The 14,890-nt window shown below is 38.7% G+C and overlaps 1 pseudogene; it reads left to right on the top strand.

Annotated features, from left to right (window-relative positions):
• The first annotated feature begins 798 nt into the window (after positions 1-798).
• LOC148031597 (uncharacterized) lies at positions 799-2,858 on the top strand (annotated as a pseudogene).
• The last annotated feature ends 12,032 nt before the right edge of the window (positions 2,859-14,890 follow it).

Here is a 14,890-nt window from a genome sequence, read left to right as displayed (position 1 = left end):
GCTTTCTAACTTTAGGAGGATGAGAGTATATAGAGGGAAGTTATCCCAAGAGAAGAGAGGGGATAGGGGAACTAGATCTAGCAGAAGATAAGGTTATCTCACTAGACATGAGCTCAGACAAACAATACTTGTATAAGAGAACTCACTTTTAAACTATGCAAGTATAAGCTTCAGCTTCTTGCACCTCTTCGAGTGAAAATAAGGAGCTTACATGAAGCCAACATGGAGTCTCTTAATCGAAGAGATGTAAAGAGATTTTATAACAATATAATAGGAGCCCATAGATTGGGAAATTTGGTGGAAAACTTGCTCTATGGGACTTCTTGCAAGACATAGCTACAAATATGCTACGATCAAAGTGAGGGTAGCGATATAGTGCAAATACCAAAGATTTGTTTGAGGTTGCAAATATGTTGGGTGGACCAAGGTTGCATGATTTCCTCACTACTAACCTCAATGGCCCTTCACTCTCAATGACAAAGAGAGCCAATAAGCAAGCCACCCACTTCATACCTGGTATACATGGATATATTTTTTATGCCATTGCTGAAATATATCGGAAGGAGAAAGAAAAACATGGCATTGCAGGAAAGATTCCCTTTATTTTGGTGGAAGATGAGACTACCATAAAGAATTGAATAAGGTAAAGATACTGCAAAATTTGTTTTTTGGGCTCATTAAAAATATTCTCGATCAACTTTTAAATTTTATGGCATTTGTTGTTTTGATTGTAGGTGGAACCCTAAAGATGATATGCTTATTGGGTTTGATGGATACAAGTCTTTAGACCATGAGTGCATGACTTCATGCATGATTAAAGTTGGAGAAGGAAAAGCAGCCTATGATGTAATTGTTGATGCTTTTGAGACTCGTATCATTGGTGGTTATGCAAAAGTCTTTGTTGCAAATCCACTTCATGAAGCATTTCCACGCTTAGTTGTGGTTGCTCATTGCACATGCAATAGGTTTGATGCAAGTTTTGTCCAAAGACAATGGAGTGAAATCTCAACATTGTGGGGTGAGAAGCCTACCTCGACGATAGGTCCTATTATTGGACATGCATCAGATGGAGATAGTCAATGAAGAAAACTAATATTAGTTAATTATGTTCACAAACATGGCACCAAATACAAGATTGAATGGGATGGATGGCTTCTCTAAGCCAAATTATCAAATGGAGAGGTTTTGGGTCTACATGATCAAGATTTTATACATAATGGAAAAAAGCTTGTCATTATTCTTGACAAACCAAAGCATCAACTGGCACTTGGTGATGTTTGGGTTACCTTGAATCATGTTGCCATTGTTTATGATTCCTTTTCAGTTGACAAGCATATGCTCAAGAAGGAAGCCGATATCAAGCGAGATGATCATCAAAATTGGGCTGCAACACGCAAAGAATGTATAGTAGGCAAGTCCAATGGTGTTTGGGGGAGTTAGCAAATAATGGACAACATAGAAAAGAGAGGAGCATGGTGGGAACAAAAGCTTACCTTGAAATTGTAGGAGACTACATTGATATTTTCTTGTCTCCACTCTTCAGCTTGGTGGAGAGAGTCCATTTAGCACCAAAAGTGGCATTCTTTTCTCAAGTTTGGAGATCTTGGATTATGGAACATGCCACGTATACATTGTCAAAAAAAATTATTAGTAAGGAGGCATTCCTAGATGTACAACTCTTGTACCACTTTGTTGTACTGCTCATAAAATATTTTAAAAACTTTCATTCAAATAAGATGCTTCCAATACATTAGAATGGATCTAATGCAGTTGAAATCTTCTTCAGCAAAGTTGGGAGCATGGTTGGGCAAGAGCACACTCATGATTTGATGGACATGCTACATAGTATAGGGATCTTGAATATGCTTTTATATTTTGAGTGTAAGGAGAATAGTGTGAAATTTACACATGCCCATAAGAAACATGAGCATGTATGGAGAGAGTTGAATCTCAAGGAGACCATGGAAGAAGCAGATTTAGGTGATTATAGATGTGTTTCAACTGATGAAAATATAATTGATGCCTTGAAAAGGGGATTACAAAGTGCTCACCACATTTGTGAGCGTTTACAAATGAAACCAAAAGGTAAAGAGGATAAGCAATGGTGGTTGGAGCATTGGTCTGAAGGTTTTTTAAATGCTTATGCTAGTTCAAATTTCTAGGATTCCGATACATATGAGGAATTTTCAACTCTTACAAATGATGGAGTGGATTTAGAGGAGGATGTATCCACCAAGTGAGACAAGACATGTAGTAGATTCTTTCTTAGATGAAAAGGACAAAGTAAATCTAATAGTGGACCTTGACATAATAGGTTTCTTTTTAAATCAACATTGGTAAGTCAACTCAATGGAAATCCCACATTGTCCAAAGATAGGCTTACAAGGGTGTGACAAGGAGTATACTATAGTAAGGAGGAGAAACATCATACTCAAACAAATGACAATCTATTTGGCATTGTTTCATATTATGCTGTGTTCTTCCAAGAGGAGCATACCAATGGGAAGATCACAAGGCCATTGATAAGATCTTCAAAAAGTATTTAAAAAAATAAAAGCCAAAGTGTTTAGTACTTAGGACGAGTTCAAAAGATGAGAAGAAAAGTTGGTGACACCTATGTGGAATACAAGAGAGGGTTTAGCCTCCTAAATAGGCCCTTAGGAGTGGAGGTTCAACTTGGATGGTATCAAAAATCAAAGGGAACACAGAGCTTTACATATGATTTGACAGACCTTGATATGATAGATATTGAAAGTGGCATTGCTCTTGCAAACCTCACATATGATTATAATAATAACAAATATGAGCTTGATGAAAATGATTGGAAGATCTTCAATGAATTTGTAAATGACCATTGAGGATAGGTAAACGAACATTATTTTTTCTCTTTTTTAGCATTATCTGCTATGTAAATTGAGTAAAGGAAAGATCCTATAGAGTGATTTTTTGGCATTTTTATTCATGCTAATGTTTTATATTTGTATGTTTGTGTCAGGAGTGCAACTAGTGGATCATGGTGATGCATCTATGCATGTCAGAATCAGCATGGACTCTAGCTTTGAAAATGCTAAGATGTTGAGTAGAACACACTTATGGATTGGAGAAAATTTTTGTATATCATATTTTTTGTATAGTTATATCTACTTTGTAAAGGAATATAAAATAAGTTTTGTATAAATGCAAAAATCAAAAACCATATTTTTTCACTAAATCATCATGTGTATTTTGTATATTCACATTTTTTGCATAGCTATATCTACTTTATAAATGAACACAAAATAAGTTTTTTGCAAATGCAAAAATCAATTATGTTGATTATTCTAGAATTTACTTGTGGGTTGGTATAGAAATACAACATGTTTTTTCTTTTAATGTACCTACCTCCTTGAATTACAAATGAAGTATGGCTTCATTGTGTTGCTTGAATTATGGATTGAGTAGCATTTATCTATTGTCCTCTGTGTGTGTGTGTGTGCACGTGCATGTGCACATGCATGTATGTGTGACATATATGCCTTTGATCTAGAAAAGAGGAATGGTGGAGAGGATATTTTGAGATGAACTAATTACAACATATATAATGATATACCTTGCTAGAGCCCTGCTACCACCATAATAGTGCAACATCAAGATCAATATTGCAATGTAAGTAAGCCCAAAGATAGAAATAGGATGGTCAAAGTTTTTTTTTTTTGGTATATTTTTATTAAAGACCTCTAAGACTAACTCTGGGCTAGTCTAGCTTCCTAGTAATTGTGCATCATATCTTTAGGCAATGCTAGCCGTAAAGATACTAATGTGAATGCCCTTTGCTAACTAGTTATGGGTTGAGAATTGCATGCTCTAGTTATATACCTGATGTCTCTATCTAGAAATTATTTTAAAATATTACATTTATTGATAAAGATTTAAAATCTACCTTTGGATGTCGTATATTACAATGATATTTTCATAGTGACTAGAACTGCTAAGAGATCTTTATGAACCATTGGGAGTTGCTTTGTGGTCAATTCTATATTGTAGTATCTTGTATTTATTCTATTGCATAGGGATCTATTAAATACTTTACTTTAAAAAATAAACTCATAGTAAGGGATTTAACGATAATGCTAAAATGTCACATAAGGGTCAAGAAAATTTTACAAAATAGGTTACATAAGGATATATAAAACATGCCTTGAATGCACATTATGCCTAGGATTTATAAATAGTAACATACCCAAGCTACAAGTATAAGAAAAGTATAGAGATGTAACAGCTAATTCTAAACTAAGTGTCCTTGTTGAATTCTTGAAAAATGAATCAAAGCTGTTTACAATGGCAGTAATGCCCCCTTTTATACTCCTAAAATAATACTCTCTATTTACACTTTCTTCCCTAATTATTATCTTCTTTCCAAATTGATAATGGACTTCATCATCCTCTGATGTCCTTCATTATAAACCATCCCCACCTGAAATAGCTTTGTCCTCAAAGATTGTATGATGAAAATGATACAAAGAAACTCCTTAAAGAACTAAAGCATAAAGAATTTTTCTAAATGGGAAACATAAGATGAAGTACCTCCCATGAAAAGAAGAGCCATAAATAAGGCAAAACTGTAAAAATCTAGGTTCTATATACAAAACACGGTTGCAAAAGAAAAATTGTCATAACTTTAGATATTCTCTACCAAATAAGGCAAACGAGATGTCCAAATATATCATAGTACCCATCCAAACCATAAAGATTCAATTTTGATAGAGTTAGGCCAATTAATTTCAATGCAAAAATTTATTATAGTAAGTTGTAACTTGTTCTATGACATCATGAATCGGTATTAAAAAAATCCACGTGGGTCAAAAGGTGTCCCAACATAATAATCATCACATATCCAACAATGATAATCCTTACCTAGATCAAAAGGTATTCCAATATAATAGTTATCCAAGAGAGAAAAAATATCATCAAATATAGGTACCAAGCCACCTAGATCAAATGGGTATAATGCATCATCCCATCAACATATGATGATGTAGACCATCATATGCATCATCATGTGATGACCCAATGTCCTCAAGTCATTCAATTTCAACACAATCCTCTTGATCCTCTTGATGTTGGGGGTAAAGGCGCCTCTGCCTAGCCGCCCGTGTATTACTACACTGACAGTCACCACCACTGCACACTGCAGGTGGCAGGCGCCCGTCACCCTCACTTTATTTTTTATTCTTTTAGTGACAGTTTGAATAAAGGAAGGCCCGGTCACACATTGTGACTGTTGGATTTCCCATTTCTAGTCTCTCCCTTTTCTTGCTCTTGCTCTCCCGCCATAGCTCTCAAGTCCAACCTTCGATCCGTCGCTCCCTTTCAACTAGTATCAAAGCTTTGCTTTCCGACTCTTGAGCTTGGTTTGTGGCATTCTCAGCATCCCATTGACTCCCTACTTGCATTGGGTCTCCTTCCCGACAGCCATATCCGACCCCTTCAAGCTCCCGTCACTCCTTGGCTTCCCGAGCACCTTCCTGGAATTGTTGGGCACCTTCAGGGCATTACATCAGAGGTATTTGATCATTTTCTTCAGCAGTTCTCAGGTCTCACAGGCTGTAAACAAGTTGTGGGTAGCCATAGCTCACACCTCTTGGAGCTTCTTCACATGGATCTTGCTTCCAGCCTATCTAGGCTTGCTGAGGCTTGGTGTAGGCCTTCTTTGGCCCTCATTTGTGCCCCCTTTGGGCCCCATCATTGACACATGGGATAGCAGAACCCCCCAGCCAGCTCACGTTTTTTTTGCACCTATTTCAAAATCTGGCCCAAAAATCACTCTTTTTGTCATATCTCGAGCATTCGGAACCCGATTCAAGCAAGGTAAGAGTCTAAGTTGGGGTTTTGGCACGCTCTGGACGTGATGGTGATGTTAGATTTGCCAAATTCTGATGACAAAATCTTCTGCAATAGATTTTAGATCTGAGACAGCATGTATTTGTATGCCTATGTTTGTTTGGGCATGACTACATAACCGGTTTGATGCCTATTGCATCCCGATTGATTGGGGGATTGAAGCTATATGTAATGCTATGATTTTGGCCTGATTTTGGAGCTAGAAATGCATAGTTTATAACAGTAAATGCATGCTGAATACTCTTGGACTGAAACTATCTCTTATGCTTTGACATATGCCTATTGGTTTCGGATGCATGTCTTGGGTTATGCTATGATGTATTGATCATCGAGGGACGACTTTGAGCTTGTCATTGAATCCGGATGCTTTGAGAAGCTTGAGCTTATTTCAGCCCACACTTATTGACATTGGTATATGCTTTGACAGTGATGCTTCTTGGGTTTATGCATACCCGTTGCCTACGATTTGATGCTCATGTCACGGTTGATTATCCTATACATACGTTGAGCTTGAGTGCTCATTGAAGCTCCACCTTGGATGCATTTTGGATTATCTGGAGTAGTCTTGGATGTTACTTGGCTTGTCAGAGTTTGGATTGTGATGTATTTGATGTCTTACATGCTTATGGATGTTACATACGGATGCTCTACCGCCTACATGTTTGGGATATACTATTGATGTATTGTCTTGGACTTATGTCATTGGCACTGTGTCTTGCCTTGGCTTGAGCTCTTGAGCTCGTACATATGACTTTTGTGCCAGTGGGAGCATTCTTGAATGCTTATCAAACATTGAGAAGGCGGTACTTTTATGCATTGAGCCGCTACATGCCATTGAGCAGTTACAGACACTTGAGACTTTGGGACTTCTTACCTTTTGGGATGATACATCATATGTCTTGGTTCACTGTATTCTTATGAGCTAAGTCTCAGTTTTGGATCCGTATCTTTGTGAACTGACATCTACTTGTATCAAGTTTTGGTAGTGGCAGGAACACTTTGCCCCGTTGACTAGGGGGTGTGCCTACTCACTGGTAGATGTTTGTATGACATACTTGGGTGTTGGATTCATGCTTATTGACTGTCATATGGTTATGCTATGCCCGCATGATGCCGGATTTGCTCTTGGCAATATCTGATTGCCTTGGGATCCAATTTTGGCACTGTTAGCTCTCTTTTACTAAAATCTGAAATTTATTACAGCAAGCATATATGTATGAAATGACATGGATTTTTCATGCTGAAACACTCTGAAATGATATACTTTCACTAGTACTTGGTGGGCAAAAACTTTGGTTCCAATTTCCTTGCCATTTTTCCTTGATTTTGGTGATTTTTTTGTCATTTTCTGCAGTAAACAACAAGCAGTTTTGAACTGTCTACAGTCTTCCAGCCTACATTATGGCAAGTTCATCCATTGATCATGCTATTTTCAACATCATTAAGCTTGATGGTACGAATTACTCTTATTGGAAGAGCCAGATTTTGCAAGTGTTGGTGCAGAAATCACAGATCAAACCTTTGAGGTTAAGCGGGCATCCGCCTGCAACTATGCCAGATGAGGAATGGCTTGAGCTTGATGAGTTATGCAAGTCCACCATTGTATTGTCTCTCATAGAAAGGTTCACTACAATGTATTTGAGGAAGAACAGAGTGCATGGCAGTTGTGGGATAAAATCAAGAATCTCTATGACAAGAAAAGTCCAACGAGTCAAATGTATTGGCTGAAGCAGCTTATGGATCTGCGTATGAAGGAGAATATGACTATGTCTGCTCACTTGAGCCAGTTCCATGCTATACTCAAGAACTTGACTTCGCAGGACATCACTTTTGCAGAGGATGTCACTTCTCTTTTCTTGCTTTGTACTCTTAATGAGTCATGGGATGTATTCCACACTGCATTATGTACCTCTACTGCTACCTTGAAATTATCTGATGTTGAGAGTGCTCTTCTACAGGAAGAGGTTAACCGTAAGAATTTGGATGCCTCTCGTGTGTCTCATGCTATGACAGTTAGAGGCATGAATGATGGATATGGAAAGCATGGCAGTGGTAGTGGCCGTGGACGGGATTCTCAGAAATCTTGGTCCAAATCTCGTGGGAAGTCACGTAGCAAATCCCGTGGCAGGAACACAGATGTTACTTGTCACCATTGTGGGAAAAAGGGCCATATTAGGCCACAATGTCATGAATTGTGCAATGAAAGGCACAAAGATAAGGGGAAAGACAAAGTGCAGGATAAGTCTTCTGATCGCAGCATAGTACCTGCAAAGTCTAGTGTTAAAATTGAAGAGATCAATGTTATGTAGCCTGAGAATGTTGATGAAGATGATTATATCCTAGCAGCTTCTTCTAGTGCTTTGCAGATGACAGAGATACACTCTATGTATGCACAGTGTTGGCTCTTGGACTCAAGTGTGTCCTTTCATGTGACACCTTGCCAAGAGTGGTTTCATTCATACCGTACTGTTTTGGATTATGTGCGTTTGGGTGATGACAGCTCTCTTGATATTGTGGACATTGGTGATGTTAGGCTGCAGTTTCCTTATGGCAGCAGTTTTGTTATGCAGGATGTACGTCATGTACCTGCTTTGACACGTAGTCTCATGTCAACTGGATAGCTTGATGACATAGGTTATCATGTATCTTTTTGAGACTTTGCATGGAAAATCACTTGTGGCAGACTTGTGATTGCGAGATGTGCCAAGGCTGGCAGTCTCTACCCCTTGATTGTATCAGCTTCTTCCCGTGATCATGTTTTGTCTGTGGGTTCTATCCCACATGTATCTCTTTGGCATGCCCATTTGGGCCATATGTCTTTGAAGGGAATGAAAATGCTTTCTGGTATGCAGTACTTACCGCCTCTTGATTATGCATGTTTTGATTCATGTGAGCATTGTCTTTATGGCAGGCAGACTAGGTCTGCGCATAAGAAGTCTGGTAGACCACGCATGAGTGAGCCCTTGGCATTGGTACATTCAGATGTCTGTGGGCCCATGCCTTGTCAATCTATGGGTGGTGCAAAGTCTGTTGTTACGTTCATAGATGATTTTTCGCGAAAAGTTTGGGCTTATCCCATTAAGCTAAAATCCGATGTCTTGGCTGTGTTTCAGAGATGGCTTGCATTGGTTGAGAACCAGTCTGGGTATAGACTAAAATGCCTAAGGACAGATAATGGGGGTGAGTATGTCTCACGTGCTTTTGAGCAGTTATGTGATGAGAGGGGTATTAAGCGTCAGTTGACTGCCCCCTACACCCCCCCCCAGAATGGTTTGGCTGAGAGGATGAATAGAACCATCCATGAGCATGTACGCAGTATGCTTAGTCATGCAAACCTACCACAAAGCTTTTGGGTTGAGGCAGTTAGTACAGCTGTGCATGTCATAAACAGATCACCTTCTAGTGGTTTGGATTTCCAGGTTGCAGAGGAGGTATGGGCTGGAAAACCCCCCTCTTATGCGCATCTCTGTGTCTTTGGATGTGAGGCATTTTGCCATGTGCCCAAGGAAAAGAGAAGCTGGATCCCAAGAGTGTCAAATGCATTTTCCTTGGTTATGGGGATGCAGGCGAGATGGGTTACCGTCTCTGGAATCTACCAGTGTAGAAAGTCATCCACAGTCATGATGTAGTCTTCCATGAAGACAAGATGCATAGGCAGCCTAAGAGAGTTGTTGCGATCCGCAGGGTCATATTTGAGGAAGAGCCAAGAGCTCCCACACAGCCAGTTGGACAGCCTACAGCTACAATAGATGCTCATGGTCAGGGTGTTGGATAGGCAATTGGGCAAGCATCAGAGCCTACCATGAGACAGTCTACTAGAGACAAACATCCACCTGATAGATTTCAGCCCTCGATGCATTATGTCTTGGTTACAGATGCAGGGGAGCCTTTCACCTATGATGAGGCTATGCGTAGGGGTGACAGTCACACCTGGGAGAGGGCTATGCAGTCTGAGATAGACTCCCTGCATAAGAATGACACTTGGGATTTGGTTTCCTTGCCTATGGGCAAGAAGGATTTGCCATGCAAGTGGGTGTACAAGGTGAAAAGTACCCCTAGACACCCCAACCCGGCATACAAGGCTAGATTGGTAGCAAAGGGTTTTAAGGAGGAGCATGGTGTGGACTTTGATGAGGTCTTTTCTCTTGTGGTTAAGATGACCACCCTGCGCTTAGTCTTGGCTTTGGTTGCTCAGCTTGACTTGGATTTATACCAGATGGATGTCAAGACGGATTTCTTACATGGGGACTTGCATGATGAGATTTATATGGAGCAGCTTACGGGCTTTGCAGAACCTAGCAGGGAGCACCTAGTGTGCAAATTGAAGAAAAGTCTTTACGGCTTGAAACAGGCACCTAGGGAATGGTATCATAAGTTTGATGCCTTTATGCAATCACAGGGCTACAGCCAGAGTGCTATGGATCCGTGTCTTTACACGAAGAAAGTTCGTGATGATTCTTTATTGATTTTGGTACTCTATGTGGATGATATGTTAATAGTAGCAGGGAAAGCTCATGATGAGCTAGATGCTCCTAAGGCTCAACTCAGTAAGAGCTTTGAGATGAAAGATCTGGGATAGGCTGCTCACATACTTGGTATGCGCATTACACGCGACAGGCATCAGGGACTCCTCTACTTGTCACAGAGGGAGTACATTCATAAAGTCCTTGAGTGCTTCCGCATGCAAGACGTAAAGCCTATTGGTTGTCCATTGCCTTCTTATGTGAAGGTATCACAGGCTAATTGTCCGCAGACAGAAGAGCAGAGGGTCGAGATGGCCAAGATTCCCTATGCATCTGCAGTGGGCAGTCTTATGTATGCCGTGATAGCCACTTGTTCAAATATTGCCTTTGTAATTGGTGTTGTGGTACGTTATATGGCTACACCTGGCAAGAAGCATTGGGATGCTATGAAGGGTATCATGAGGTACCTAAAGGGCACTGTAGATATGTGCATATGCTATGGCAGCCAGGATACAGGATTCGTGAGGTACACTGACTCTGATTATGCAGGACATGTAGATAGTAGGAAGTCCACTTCCGGCTATGTATTCACCTATGCTGGAGGTGCTATTTCTTGGATGTCCAAGGTGCAAAAATGCACAACCCTTTCTACTACAAAGTCTGAGTATGTTACAGCCACCACTGAAGCTTGCAAGGAGGCCATTTGGTTGGGTCGTTTAGTTTGCTGACCTTGGTATTGATGCTATCCCTACACTGCATTCGGATTCTATGAGTGCTATTCAGTTAGCCAAGAATCCGGTCTTGTGCATGAAATTCTCTGTATGGCTACTCTCCATGTGGCACATGTCCTTCACTACATCTTCCACATGTTTGTTGTCCATATTCACTAGCATAATGTTGCCCATGTCCTTGAGCATGATCATACATATGTTGTTGGTCACACCAACACTCATCATACCCCTTATCATAGTGATCCTACTGATCATGCTAATGCTCATTGTAATGGATTGACGTCAATGTGTGTTGCAGATACATTGTAGCTTGAAAGCCAATCCAAATTGGGCCAAAATGAAGAAGAATGATGTGCTCTACTACAACCTAAGGAACCCATTGTGAAAGGCAATGCAAAAAGAACTTTGGAAAATTCTAGAAACCTTGTTTAGATGCGTCTATTAACCTGTAGGATGTTTGTTATGTTGGAACTAGCCAAGCACACAAGATTTGCATGTTCCCTTGCTTGATATGCTACAAGAATGAAAGACTGAAGTAGATTTACCCTCTGATTTCCAATAATTGAATCTGCATCTAAAAATAAAGGCTCCATAAAAATACATCATGGAATTTTAGTAAATATATAGATCCTCATCTAACATGTCAATTTGAGCATATCATTGATCATCATTTAACTGCCACCAGTGAACTTCCACTTCTACTCTTTGTTAAGACATTATCTATCATTGTAGCTACTACTTGTGTCATATATGAACAACTACAAATTTTTAGGTTTTTTTGTCATAGGCTAACTCTAGCAAAGTGAGAAAGAAGACCCTATTGTTTGTGGTGCTAATGCAAGTAATAATGTGGTTGTTGATGCTCTAGATTAGACCATTTTTGAGATAGAGATCAGTCCAAGAATTTCCAACTTTAGAGTTGAATTATGGAATATCCTCCCTAGCATCTTCAAGTCCTCCGAAATTGGTTATGGATTGCTGATCACTGCTTGAATGATAAGGCACATCATGTGAATGGAGCCTAAATTTAGTGCACTCATGCATCAAGAACCATATGTCACCTCCTTTTGTTGTAATAATTGTGTGTCAAGTCTTCAAAATCCTGCTATCAAAGCTGAGTTTCCATTGGAGGATTTGTCCACAATGCCTAATGAACCTACCTCACGAAAAGGTACTCTTAGGCAAATATAAAATTCTACATTTGCCTTTATAGTAGCTCTAGCAATGACAAGTTTTTGAGCTCCTCAATAGATTTTATGAACATTAATGGCTCTTGTTTCCTCTTGAATGCAACTTTTGGTAACTTGATTATACCTATACTAGCATCCCAATCCATGTCAACTTTTCACTTCCAGCAAATTTCTTTCTAGATAGGAAAAGAGCATGAAAAGGTAGTTTATGCATCAGATGCCACTCTGTATGAATTTTCAAGTGGAGTATGGCAAGGAGGCTTCCTCCTGTTTGCACTTTTGTAGTATAGACTTTAGAGCTAAATCCTGAATTGAAATCTGGCTAGGATGATTCAAAGCCTCTAGAGCTAAATCCCAAATTAAAATCATCCTTCTAGAAGGCCACAAACAAAACATTGACCTTTTATCAAGAAACATAATTATCTACTCTACTGCTCTAGATCTATGAGTATAGAAATAGATCTTGCCTTGTAGATAAACTACTAAAGTACTAGATAGAGTGCAAATAGGCTAAAGCATGTTGAAACATCATATGTGCAAAAGGCTTGAAGTTTGGTACTCTAAATGAAGCATACACTTGTAAGTAAGCATTAGAAGCATTAGAGCAACCAATTTGTGATGGTTTTTGTAAAGAAGTAGCTATTGTAATCAACACAAATCTAGTTTCCCTCTGAGGCTATTTTTGTGGATGAAACCCTATCAAAAGGGTGCTCTACTTCTTGAAGATGTCGCCAAGAAGGTCTTAAAACATTCCAATGTTGTTGAAAGGTAGAGATCAAGGACAGAAGTAGAGATTTGTTGAGCCAAACTCCATGGAAACTTCAAAGAAATGTTGCAAAGAGGAAAAAGAAACCCTACTTTTAAAAGGAATGGAATTTCTACTAGTCTCCATCCTTGTGTAGCCTTTCTTTTGTCCAAAAGTCTTCAAAATATGCTCATGTTTGGTGGTGACTTACTAAAATAACCAGAAGATTGCTATTCTTTTGCCAAGAACCTCCACAATGTCGTCAATTGTAGCCCCTACTTGTAGAAGTCTTGATACAACAACCAAGATTTGTAACCACTTTTACATGTTCTAACAACAAACACCATATCTAAATCTTGAAAGCAACCTATTAGTTGGATCTAACTACATTTGTGATACCAATGAAAAGAAGGCTTGCCCTAATTGAACTAGATTAACATCTCATGCCTTAAAAACAAGGAATGGAATAAGAAAATGATATAGTTCCACTATTCTAAGCTCCATGGAATATATGGCAACTACAATTATAAGAAAAGTATAGAGATGTAACATCTAATGTTAAACTAAGTGTCCTTGTTGAATGTTTGGAAAATGAATCAAAGATGTTTACAATGGCAATAAGGACCCCTTTTATACACCTATAATAATACTCTCTATTTATACTTGCTTCCCTAATTATTGTCTTCTTTCCAAACTGATCATGGGCTTCTTCATCCTCTTCTGTCCTTTATTACAGTGAAAAAAAACATTGAAACTGTCCGTGGTTTTTTTCTTTTTTGGAGTGTGTTTTGTTAGCGAGCTTACCTTGGTGAGATTTTGAGCCAGAAAATAACAAAGACCAGCTTTAATATCCATTGTGAGCCATCTAAGTCTTGTAAACATAAAGTAGTTAGATCCACTATATCAAGATAATATCTTTGCTCATAAAAATTACATGTTAGATGCTTTCATACAAGATTATCACATTTTTCTTTTATGATTAATTGTCAAAGATACAATGATAGAGACGCCGTAACATTATATAAGGGAAACTATGATAAAGATGATATGATTGTAATAAGTCATATTCAACACTAGTCATGAATAGAGTTTTAAAAAACTATGTAAATGTAAATATCCTGCAAGGCATGAAAACCAACATGATCATCATTATCTATGCCCAAGTAATGTTGGAAATACTCCTTGCATTGTTGACCAATCTCCACACATTTTGCAAACACATCGATTATTGTGTCTCTCTGCTCAATAAAATAGAACAATAGTCACCTACACAAAGTGTTCCATTAGTTGCTATTAAATGTCTTACATAAGTATGAGACAAATTTATTATTTGGGACTTTGAATACAAACATTACCTATAAAAGTGTGATGAGAACTCCAACCTTCCTTGTAAATATTGATTGCCTACTTTGATACACTCATATGGAAGGCTCTTGTTTATTCCCCCAACATATTCCACTTTGCATTGAAGAGGGATCATGAAACTCACTTGCCTCTATCCCTCCTCATAATGGGTCAAGGATATCCCTTCTTTGAGAAGATTAAAACCATGAGAGTCCTCATCTCAACAATAAGAAATGGTTTAGTTTCTATGCCAGGCACATCACTTGACACAACACGTCAATCTCAAAACAAATGGATATGACGCATACCTCCTCCTCATTTTCATACACATATCCACATTGTACTAGCAAGTCAAGGTTCTGTAATGAGAAAATTTGCCTTCTTTGCATGCTTAATTGGGATGACAAGCAAATTCTATGCAATGATGTATATCATAAACCATCCCTCATCAGCAACATACACATTGCCAAATGTTACAATAGCTGTTGAGAGAGAAGAAGAGAAATGATTCCATGCTCCACATCTAAAGACTCCATC

This window comes from Lygodium microphyllum, chromosome 9 (genome assembly GCF_053477565.2).
Source record: "Lygodium microphyllum isolate KBCC chromosome 9, Lygodium_microphyllum_v1.1.10, whole genome shotgun sequence".
NCBI classification, from domain to species: Eukaryota; Viridiplantae; Streptophyta; class Polypodiopsida; order Schizaeales; family Lygodiaceae; genus Lygodium; species Lygodium microphyllum.
The sequence above is the reverse complement of the archived record's forward strand: the minus strand, read 5'-3'. Positions and strand labels throughout refer to the sequence as shown.